Source organism: Neophocaena asiaeorientalis, unplaced genomic scaffold (assembly GCF_003031525.2).
Source record: "Neophocaena asiaeorientalis asiaeorientalis breed wild unplaced genomic scaffold, Neophocaena_asiaeorientalis_V1.1 scaffold517, whole genome shotgun sequence".
Lineage (NCBI taxonomy): Eukaryota > Metazoa > Chordata > Mammalia > Artiodactyla > Phocoenidae > Neophocaena > Neophocaena asiaeorientalis.
In genome coordinates, this window is record NW_020172724.1 from 1,362,488 (window position 1) to 1,374,754 (window position 12,267).

Below are 12,267 nucleotides of genomic sequence, written 5' to 3' on the forward strand. Positions count from 1 at the left end.
GGGGCAGAGTGCCACTATTGTGGAATCCCTGCGGTGGGAGGTGGGAGGTGAAGGGCCTGTGAAGTATTATGTCTGCTTTCTGACCCTTGAAGCCTGTCTCCTGCTTGGCCCCAGCTCGTCTGTCTCCCTTCTTTGTTAAGGATCTCCTGCTCTCCCTAGTTTCTGCCCTGGGTCCCAGAAGGAGAGGATGGTCCCTAAGTTTCCTGGGTTATCTGCCTAATGCTGGGTTCTGGCTAAACCAGCGAATGACAGCACAAGGGGCACTGAGAAGCCTTGTGGTTGTGGAGCCCCACCCATTGTCACCAACCCTAGCACGCCCTCATCCACTTCCTGCATCGTCCTGTCCATCCACTCAAGGGATCTGGCAACCTTTGTGGGTTGACACCCTACCGGATGGCCCACCTGAGCCTCTGTCCCTCTCATCCTTCTCCCACTGGAAGTCTGCAAGCCCTTAGCTCCCAGCACGTCAGCAGCCAGTCCACAAAGTAGGGTGACAAAGTGGTCATGGCCTGATCTCAGATCCCAGCTCCGCTACTTCTTGCTGTGTGATTCTGGACAAGTAATTTAACTTCTCTGTGTCTGTTTCCTCCTCAGTAAACTGAGGACAGTAATAGTCCCTGCTGTGAGGAAATCCACGCAAAGTACTGATTTTGGTGCTCAACACTGGACCCAGTAAATACCAGCACTTATTAACTTCGCTCCCATGCTGGTTCTTTCTCCTATTGCCCCTGCCTTGTTGGTTTTTACTTTCATGAACACAAACCTGTGTCATGAGAATTATACCTGCTGCTTTCTTTGCATCATTCCCACATCCATCCCTACCACTTGACCTCTCAAATCTTTCTGCAATCTGTTTTCTCCTCACCACCCAAATTGCCTCTGCCTGGGTTTGGTTTGGTGTCACTGCTGGCCTGCACAACTGTGATCTCTAATCAGGTTCCCTGCTGAAGACACCTCACACTCAAATCCAGCAAATTGTGCCTTTGAAATGCAAACTGTTTTATTTGGCAGGGACTTAATAGTGCATGCCCAAGCTCCTTGGCCTGGCAGTTGAGGAAGTGGTACCTACACCCCTGCCTCCCCCTCCCCCCCTGCCCCCAGCAGTGGGTGGTTGAAGGGATGGGTCATGAGTTTCGGGTGGAGTGTTAGGAAGTGAAGCTGGAGTGTGCTTTTTCTCTCAGTAGTCTGTTAGGACCTTGCACTTAGCACCCAATGGTTCTTGCATTCCCAATCCAGCATACACACTTCCCTCCCTCCATGCCTTTGCCCAAGCTGTGTCCTCTGCCTGGAAGACCCCTCTCGCCAACTCCAACTTGCTTTACCGTCCTGAGCTCACCTTTCCAGCCCCTCCCTCTCTCCCTCCCTCCCTCCATGTTCAGTTAGTTTTCTCCCCTCATGTTCTCAGAACACCCTCTGCATTGCTCTAAGGTTACACTTACCTCGTTTATTGTGTTTATTGTATTTCTCTGTTTAGATGTCACCTGGATCAGTGCTTCTCAACTTTATTTTGCACATGAATCACTTGGGGATCTTGTCCAAATGCAGATTGCCTTCAGCAGGTCTAAGATGGGGCCTGAGCCTCTGCGTTTCTAACGAGCTCCCCGGTGTGCTGATTCCAGACCATATTCTGAATGACAATAACTGAGATAGCGAATTCCAAGAGGGCAGTGACTGTTCTCAATTCATCTTGGTATCTGTGGCACCGAGCTGGCAAGTGGGGAACCAAATAAATGCCTGCTGAAATGAGGAAATGAATGAATGAATGAAAGCCTCTCATGCAGATGAGGGTGTCAGGAAGTCTGGAGGAGCTGATGTCTGAGTTGAAAGCTTAGGGAGGGGTAGGAGGCAGTCGGGTAAAGAGGGTCATGGTGGGTTAGGATATTCCAGGTGAAGGCTGGGGCTAAGGCACAGGGATGTGCAAATGCATGGGTGCAGGATAGCGTGGGAATGGAAGACTTGAAGTTCAAGAAGGTGGGAGGGGCCAGGTCGCTAATGGCCAGGGGATGCCAAGCTGGCAGGGAGGGATGGTGGTCTCTATATTATCCTGGAACCTCTGGCAGATGGCGTGATCCAAACTGTGGGCCGCTCCTGCAGCAGGATAGGAGTTGATACCAGAGAGGAGATGCAAGATCAAGCAGTCACTTAGTGGGCTCCCTAGTCATTTGCGAGGAGCTCAGGTCATGGCAGTGAGGATGGAGGTAAGGGCACAGGTTAAAGAGGAATTGAGGAGGAAAAATAGACAGGACTTGGCGACTGATTGGAAAAGAGGGGGAAGGAAAGCCCCCCCCCCTTCTGCTGGGAGACACCTGGAGGAATGCTGGTGCCCTTGACTGAGGCTAGAGTGAAAGAGGAGGAGCTGGTTTGGGGAGAAGGATGCGGAGTTTAATCTCACCACTGGCTGGGTGTGACGTACTCAGGGAGCATCCACAGCATGTGTGTCAGGAGCTCCTGAGAGTGACCGGGGCTGAGGTGACAGAACGAGAGGCATCGGCTGACAGGTGCTCATTGAAGTTTTGAGAGAGAATGAGACCATCCAGGGAAGTCTTTTAGTAAGAAGAGAAGAAGTTCAAGAAGGGACCCTAGAGGAAAACCATTCATTTAAAGAGCAGGAATGAATGACAACCCGTTAGAGACAAGATGGGAATTGAAAACACTGACAATAGCAACAAAAAAAGATTTAAAAATCCTAGGAATAAACATAACAAGAAATGTGCAAAATCTAAGTGGAGAAAGCATTAAAGTGCTTCCAAGGGACAAAAAAGCATTTGAATGTTTTTGGATAGGAAAAACTCACATCATAAAATTGTCCTTTCTCCCTCAGATAATTTTAGAATTCAGTAGGATTCTCCATAAAAATGAAGCCTTTGTTGTTTTTAGACAAACTGATCCTCAAGTTCATTTGGAAAAATAAACAAGTGTTGAAAAGACAATTCTCCATGGGCTTCTCATGTTTCTGGGTGAGCAGAAGCAGTGACTACCTCTGTTCCAGACTGTCTCTTCAGGGATGTTTGTGTAGTGAACACACTTGGAAAGTAGAGGTAGTGTCTCCCTCTGGAGAACAGGGCAAATTTGCTTACTGGCCAGTAGAATAAAGATAAGGTCTTCCTCTGGAGCAAAACCCAGGCAGGCTTACTGCCCATTATAGAAGATTTGGGTTCCCTAAACTCAAGTTTCTTCGCCTGTGACACAACCCGCTGCATGTGCAGGCATCACCTGGACTTTGCCATGACACCCTGTGAGAGCTGGGGCTCATGGGGCTGTCACAAACGCTGATCCTCTGACTGTTGCTGTTGTCGTGAGTAAAAAAGTCCTCTGTCTCTGACCCAGAAGCCTCATGTCTTCTGCCAGCATCCAGGAAACAGGGCAGGCTAACTTGTTGGCTTTGCAAGCAGAGTAAAAGCTCCCTCAGACTCTTCATGTTCCTTGACAGCAATAATGGCCACAAAATTTCTGGAAAAGAATAGTAAAGGGGGATAACTAGCCCTATCAGAAATTAACTTGTATTATAAAGCGATATTGAGTAAACCATAGTACTGGACAGCTCAGTGGAACAAAATGTAATTCCAGAAGTTATACAGGAGAATACTGTCTAAGGTAAATATGGCATTTCAGATTGAGTGGGAAAATGTGTTATTCAATAAATGGGGTTGGGGCAACTGGAGTACCATCTGGAAAAAAAGTTGGATCTATACCTCATACTTTATAGTAGAATAAATTCCATATGAAACAAAGATGTAAATGTAACAAAATGAAACCTTAAATGTACCAGAAACATGAGTTTTAAAACTTTCTAAACACAACACACAACTCAGAAGCCATAAAACTAAAGACTGATAATTTTAACTATTAAAACAAAACTTCCATACAGCAAAACCCAACATACACAAAGTCAAAAGGCAAACTTGGGAAGTATTTGCAACTCCACTGACAGAATTTATTTCCCTGTTATATAAAGAATTTCCACAAATCAATATAAAACAGATCAACAACACAGAAGAAAGATGGACAAGGTGTACAGAGTTACTGACACCTAAGAAAAGATGCCCCATTATTCATAATAGGAGAAATATAATTAAAGTTTCACTAAGACATCATTTCATCTCTCAGTTTGGCCAAGATCAAAACGTTTGATAACACACTGTATGGGGAAACAGTCACTCATGCATTGGTGATGCGAGTGGAAATGGTACATCTCAATGGAGGGAAATTTGGCAATATCTTCTGACATTGCAAATGCTTTTGACCTAACCACTTCTAAGAATTTATCCTATGGAAAGATTCCCACACGTGAAAAATGATGCATATAAGATTAGTTATTACAACATTGCTTGCAATATCAAAAGATGGAAAGCACCCTAAACAGGCACAAAAAGAGGGATGATGAGATAAATCAGGTACATGCATACAAAAGTATACTAGGTAGGTATAATAGACGGGATGAAGACATTTGTGACGTACTGATATGGAAAGACCTCTAAGATATATTGTTGTGAAGAAAGCAAGGTGTATTTTATTGTATATAGAATGCTGCCGGTCTTGTGGGGAAAAAAGGTGTGTGTGTGTAGTGGGGGGAGAATTTATAGATACATGCATGTTTATACCTAATATGTCTGTGGACAAATATTTGAAAAACTGATAACATTGATTGCCTCCAGGGAGAAGAATCTTGTGGTTGAGAGATAGGAGTGAGAAAGAAAACTTTTCACTGTACACACTTTTACATTTTTTTTTTTTTTTTTTTTTTTTTTTTTTTTTTAGTTGCGGAGCACAGGCTCCGGACGCGCAGGCTCAGTGGCCACGGCTCACGGGCCCAGCCGCTCCGCGGCATGTGGGATCTTCCCGGACCGGGGCACGAACCCGTGTCCCCTGCGTCGGCAGGTGGACTCCCAACCACCGCGCCACCAGGGAAGCCCTTCTACATCTTTTGAATGTTCAAAACATATTACTTCTATATGCCCCCCCACAAAAACAACAAAGACAGTGGCAGAAGATAAGGAGACCGTGATGGAGACTAAGAACAAGCAGTCAGATTCTTAGAAAGCTAGAAGAGAATGGCACTGGTGGAGCCAGGCAAGAACATTTCAAGAAAGGCGGAGTGGCTCACGGCATTGAATACTACAGAGAGATTAAGGATTTAGATAAAGGCTTGGAGACTTGCAGCAGGAGATGGCTGGGGCTGTGCGGGACCTCAGTCCTCTATGTGTAAGATGGCTTCTTCACTCACGTCTGACATCTTGGCTGGGGTGGCTGGAACAGCCAGGAATCTGGCCAGCATCACTTATTCTCCATGTGGCCTCTTCGCGTAGCTAACTTGGGTTTCCTAACAGCATGGTGGTCTCAGAGTAGTAGAATTCTTACATGGTGGCTCAGGGTTCCCAAGATCAAGTGTCCCAAGGGCTCAGGGCAAAAGTCACAAGGTTCTTATGACCTAGCCTTGGAAGTCATGTAGAGTTACTTTCATTGCATTCTTTTAGTTATATGTGGCCAGGACAAATTTAGTGTGGTAGGAGCTGCATAAGGGTCTGAATACCAGAAGGAATAGTTCATTGGTGGTGGGACGTATCTTTGAAGTCTGGCTACTACAAAGGATCATCAAGAAAGTGGGCTTTTTTTGGTGAAGGTCAACAAGGTTGGAATCCAGAACATAGGGGTGGGAATAGTTTTGGTCAGGAATGAGCACCTCTCTTATTGGAAGAGGGAGGAAAAAGGCAAGGGTGGGTTCAGGTGGGAATGAATGGGGCCTGAGGAATGTCTGATGCTTCTGATTTTCAAGGAATTATGGTCTTCTGCTTACACAAGAGGGCTCATGGTGGAGTTTATAGAGAGTTGCAGGGAGAGGGAGAAATAAATGACTAGAACCAGGATAATGAGGCTCACTCAAATTTAGAGCCCCAAAATTTACAATGACACTCACAGTCATGGTTGTATATGATTTTTTTCTAGTTATGCTCTGTGTCCCCAAGTGTTGAAGTGAAAAATATCAGAGAATAAAATATATATGGGGTTGGGGTTTTATTAGGAATGAGAAGAGTTAAAAAGTAAACAATATTGACAAGAGAATGGATAAAATAATGAACCTTGGGGCCTTCAATGGGTAGAGAAAAGTATAAGGCCAAAAGGGGGATAGTTTGGGAGAATGTAGATGGATCAAGAGAAAATAGGCTTCTATGAGGTTAAAAATTTTTCTAGAGCATTTGTGAGGGAGAGATCCCAAAGAATTGGAGATGCTCATTAAAAAATGTGCTGGTATCCTTATGAACACTGCAGCAAAAATCCTTGATAAAATACTAAGAAACTAAATTCAGCAGCATATTTAAAGGATTATAGACTATGACCAAGTGGGATTTATTCCTGGAATGCAAGGATGGTTCTATATATGAAAATGGATCAATGTAATACACCACATTAACAGAATGAAGGGTAAAAAACCCTACATGACCATCTCGATTGACACAGAAAAAACATTTGATAAAATTCAACACCCTTTTATGATAAAAACACTCAACAAACCAGAATAGAGGAAAACTACCTCAACATTATAAAAGCCTTATATGAAAAACCCACAGTGAGCATATACATAATAGTGTAAAACTGAAAGCATTTCCTCTAAGATTAGCAACAAGGTAAGGAGGCTCACTTTTACCATTTCTCTTCAACACAGTACTAGAAGTTCTAGTCACTGAAATTAGGCAAGAAAAATAAAGACAACCAAATCAGCAAGGAAGAAGTAAAATCATCTCTGTTCACAGATGATATGAATTACATGTAGAAAATACTAAAGATCCCACAAAATTTTGTTAGAACTAGTTCAATAAAGTCAACACACAAAAATCAGTTGTAGTTCTATACACTAACAATGAACAATAGAAAAGGAAATTAAAAAAACAATTTTATTTATAATAGCATAAAAATACTTAAGAATGAAAACTCTTACATGGAAAGATATATCATGTCCATGGATTGGAAAGCTTAATATTGTTAAGATGTTCACAGTACCAAAATGAGCCACAGATTCAAGTCAATCCGTATCAAAATTCCAATGAATGTTTTTTGCAGAAATGGAATAATCCATCCTAAAATTCATATGGAATTTCAAGGCACCCCAAATAGACAAAACAATCTTGAAAAAGGAGAACAAAGCTGGAGCACTCACTAACTCTTTCTTCTAAGAGTTTTCTTCTAAAACTCTAAAACCTTCATCATGTTGGCTTTATCAGTAACTTCTTGGACATGACACCAAAGGCACCCACAACAAAACAATAAACATGTTGGACTTCATGAAAATTAAAAAACTCTGTGCATCAAAAGATACTAGTGATAGAATAAAAAGGCAACACACAGAATGGGAGAAAATATTTGCAAATCATATATCTGGTGAGGGATTAGTAACCAGAGCATATAGAGAACTCCTAAAACTCAACAACAACAAAAACCCGTACAATCCTATTCAAAAATGGGCAAAGGACTTGAATAGGCATTTCTTCAAAGGAGATATGCAAATGGCTAATAAACACATGAAATGATGCACGGTATTATTAATCATTAGGGAAATGCAAATCAAGATCATAATAAGATACTACCCTACACCCATATGATAACTATTATCTTTTTTTTTTTTTGTGGTACGTGGGCCTCTCACTGTTGTGGCCTCTCCCATTGCGGAGCACAGGCTCCGGATGCACGGACTCAGTGGCCATGGCTCACCGGCCCAGCCGCTCCGCGGCATGCGGGATCTTCCCGGACCAGGGCACGAACCCGTGTCCCTGGCATCGGCAGGGGGACTCTCAACCACTGCACCACCAGGGAAGCCCTGATGACTATCATCTTAAAAAAAGAAGAACCAGAAAAACCCCAGAAATTAACAAGTGTTACTGATGATGGTTGTATAACAATATGAATATATATGTAATGCCACTGAACCGTACACTTAAAAATCATTAAGATGGTAAATTTTATGTTATGTGTATTTTATCATAACAAAAATTGCAAAACAGAAAGAATGGGCTGGGCTGAATTTATGATTTCAGAGTAGTAGAAGTAGGCCAGTTTGAGGTGATGACAAAGCCCAGAGTATGGCCAAATATGTTTTGGCTGGCTGGAGTGGAGAGAGGGAGAAGGTCATCATGGATGAGATTAAGGAACTGAGCATCCAAGGTATTTGATGGGACATTCCTGTGGGAACTGAAGCTACCAGGGTAAGCTCTGGGTAGAGATGGGGGCTGCATCCCAGTGCCAAAGCCTTCAATGATCTTGGTGAGGGACTGGAAGAATGGTGGATGACTCACATAGGATGTGTGCAGTGTGGTACTGTAGCCAGGTGGCACAAGCCTCAAGGAGCAGGGGGCTTTCACGTGTGGTGGTGAGTCATGGTGTGGAGTGAGAGACAGGACGGACCTGTTCCCAGCCTGCGATTTGGGGAGCATGGGAATAAGTGGTCTTTGCTGCCCAGGGCTCTGGGGAACAGCATCTCCTCCCACATGGAGTGACCATGTCTGGCTGTATCTCCAAGTCACCCCCTTTTCTCTTAGCGTGGCCATGCAGCATGGCTCAGGCAGTGAGGACAGTTGCAGGAGGAGAGTTGGAGAAACCTAGTACAATTCTGTCCACTCTTGATGCCATTTTGGTGGCAACCAGCCCATCTCCATTCACATTCTAAATGGGCTCTGTCAGCTAAGAAAACACAGCTTCAGCTCACCTGGGGTGGGGGCATGGTGAGGAGAAGGGGGGATATTCTGCAATCCAGGGCTTCTGATTCTCCTAGAAACCAATATGGAGCATTCACTGGTCAAGGATGGGCACTGTCTCTACCCATAAAACCTTCCTCAGCTCAGAGAGTGGACTTGGGAGAAATTAGGTAGAAGTAGGTTGCTTGTGTGTGTATGTATCAGAGTTGGGGTGAGTGGAGATTGGAAGGGACCTGTGACTCCCTACCTCAACATCCTGGAAGAAGGGCAACTCTGTAACAGCCAGAAACATGATAGAAAGATCAAAAGTACATGAACTCAATCCAAAAACATAAGTCACAGTTCTCTTTATTTAAAAATGGCAAATTTCTAATCAGGAAGGAAATTGAAAACAAAAAAAGAGCTAGGAGCCCTTTAGCATGCTTTTCTGAGGATGACCTGTCAGTGGTGGGTGTCAGTTGCAGTCTGCCATGACCACATCTGACTGGTTGGGCCTCCCCAAATCCTTCTCTCATGTTCCACCTCTGAGTATAAATCCCAGCAGTCGCCCAAGGTATGGCCTTTCGGCCGGCAAGTGAGGGCATGTCTCAGTCAAGGTCTATTGTTGCAAGTTATGGAAACTGACCTGAGTTAACTGCAGCAGGGAAGAAAATTCATTGGAAAGAACCTGGTTTATCTCATGAAGACAAGTGCAGCCAGGACTCTGGAGGGATAGGAACCCGGAATCAGTGTCTGCCAAAATGTGTTCCTTGGGTCCCTAGTCCTGGCAGATGCCTGAGGAAATGAAGAGCACTGTGGTCCAGTGGGTTTAGGAAATGCTACATATCTTTTGTTTAAGGTACACTGACATATTAAAGCCTCTGGTAAGTCCTGCAGCAAGAAAGATTTTTTAATTAGCTAAGCACTTCCCCCAGATATTTGTAGAGTAAGGTATACATTTGGCCCTCCATATACACGGGCTCTGCAGACTGTTATTCGATCTGCCATTGGTTGAATCAGCAGATGCAAAGCCCATGGATATGGAGGCTGACTCTACTTGTTAACAATGTGACCAAGGGAGATGGGATTCCATGTCACCCCGGCCCTCACCCTGTCATGATGGAGATCACTTTACTGTGAAGGGGATACACTATAGAGGCCGTATGTCTAGTGGTCAAGGGTGTGGACCACCTGACTTGGAGTGAGCACTAGGCTAGCCTGTTGAGGGAGGGTGTGAGGAGATCCCATTGCACAGCATTGAGCCAACACATCCAGGACCTCTGTCCCTTCCTTTTATTCTTAAGCCTAGAGAAGTGCAGGCATACAGGTGAAATCTTCCTATCTCCATAGGGATCACCCAGGGCTGGAGCCTGCGGATGGGTTTAAATGAGGATTAAATGAGCTAATAATGCCTGTGTGATCCCAAATGGAGAACTAGTGTCTCATTTCACCACATGCTAGCTGAATGATTTGGGCAAGTTATTTAACCTCTTTAAATCTCAGTTTTTTAATCTACAAATCAGGATCATAATAGTAATATCTCTTGAGGTTGTGAGGAGGATTAAATGTGCTAATAATGCCTGTAAACTCTCCGGTCCAAAATAAGTGCTAAAAATATTTAGCTATTACTGTTGTTATTATGTTATGATGGATTGAACATGGTCTCTGCCGTGAACTTCACAGCCTCTGGTGGAGCTCAGTGGATCTGTTTAACAATCATTTACAGGTGTCCACTCCCAATGGGGACTGAGATATAAAGATGCATCTGGTGGTATGGCCTCAGCCTTCATGGAGTTCCCAATCTTGTGGGGTAGATACAGTTAATAGGTAATTACAAAGAGGGATGTTAAGAGCATGGTACTGTGACAGCCCACAGGAAGAGCACCAAGCCTGGACAGAAGGGCATGGAGGTAGAGTGTTGCAGACTAAAGGCATGAAGGTGCTTGACAGCTTTGGGTATCCCAGACAGTTCAGTGTGGCTGGGGGATAATGTGAGATTGATAGTGTTGAAGATATTGGCAGGGATCAGCACAGGGAAGACTTGAATGCCCGACCAAGAAGTTGGGATATTATCCTATAGGTCACAGGTTGCTAATAAAGTGTTTCAATCTAGAAAGTGTCATGGCAGATGTGTGATTGGGAAGCTCCCTCTGGCAGCTGTGGGACTCATTGGTTGAGGAGACACAAGACTGGAGACCAAGAGACCAGGCAGGGAGCTGGTTATGGAAATCAAACTAGGAGATGGGGAAATTCTTGGTTTGGGTGACTTGGTGATGCCACCAACTGAAATGGTGGTGATTGGTGCTGGGTTAGAGGGAAGGACCTCCACAGGGTGGAGGACCCTGTGGGCAGTCCAAGTAGCAGTAGTCAATAGGTAGTTGGATATATGGGCTTAGAGACTGAGATCAGGGAGCCATCAGTATTTCAGTGGAAATTGAATCCATAGGAGTGAATGGGATTGTTCAAAGAGGGTCAAGACCAAGGCAGTCTGGGGAGGTTGACCCCTGAGGGGAGGCAGGAAAGAGAGTCCTCCTGCTAGAGCAGAGATTCTGCAGGCACTTAGAATTTCAAATTCTCATAAATTCAAATTCTCAGAGGAACTGTTTCCCGTGGAGGAAACCCTCAAATCCTTCCTCTCTGTCTGTTTCAAAACATGGGCTGTTATAATTAGGCCCCAGCATAACTTAATGACTTAGAGGTAGAGAGAGAAAACCCAGGGTCCCAAGCTCTTTACTCTTACCTTGTCATCGCTATGCTTTGTCAATGCTCCTGGACCAGTTTCCCCAACTCTACAATAGGGAGAAGTGGATTTTGTCACCTTCGTCCATCCCAAAGTTGCTGATGTAGACACAAGAAGAATGGAGTCATCAGAGTGGTAGTTGGGGAAGTTGAGGATTGTCTTCATTACAGGAGGGACTTATCCTTCTTTAATTTCAGGTGCCTGAACATTCAGCCATTCCTTCATTGCAGACCTTAAATGAGAATGAAATGAGCCAATAATGCCTGTGTGATGCCAAAGGTAGAACTAGTGCCAATGGGGAGCAGTGGAAAAAGAAGTCCTTCCTGATATCAAGTATCTTCAGAAGCAATGTCTGAGGCAGAGTAGACCCCTGTGCTTTTGGCAACCTAGTTTCACTTTTCTGCTTCCATACTCTCTTTTCTATACCAGGCGATGGAAGCCTGAGAACTGCATTTCAGAGAACATGTACTAAACAGTTGCCAGGTTCTTTCAATGAGAGGTAATTGAGATTCAGAAGGAAAGAAGCAGAAGCCATATCATTGTCCTCTAACGGTGGTTGTTAGATTGGTGGTCTTTGGCAGATGTGAGGTTTTGAAACAACCTCAGAATTTTCCTATGAGTCAACAATGTTGGGAGCATCTGTGAGCACTGTAGTACTTCCAGCAGATCCTGCAACTTCTTTACTTCTGAAAGCTCGGAGAGAAACTTCACTCTTTAAGTATCCAATAACCTTCATTTTTTAGCTGTTGCAAAAGTTTTGTAAGTATTGTATCAGTTGGCTTTTGCTGAATAACAAGTAGGCCCCAAAGTTAGTCATTTAAAGCAACAATGATATATTTAGCTCACAAAGTTGTGGATCAGGAT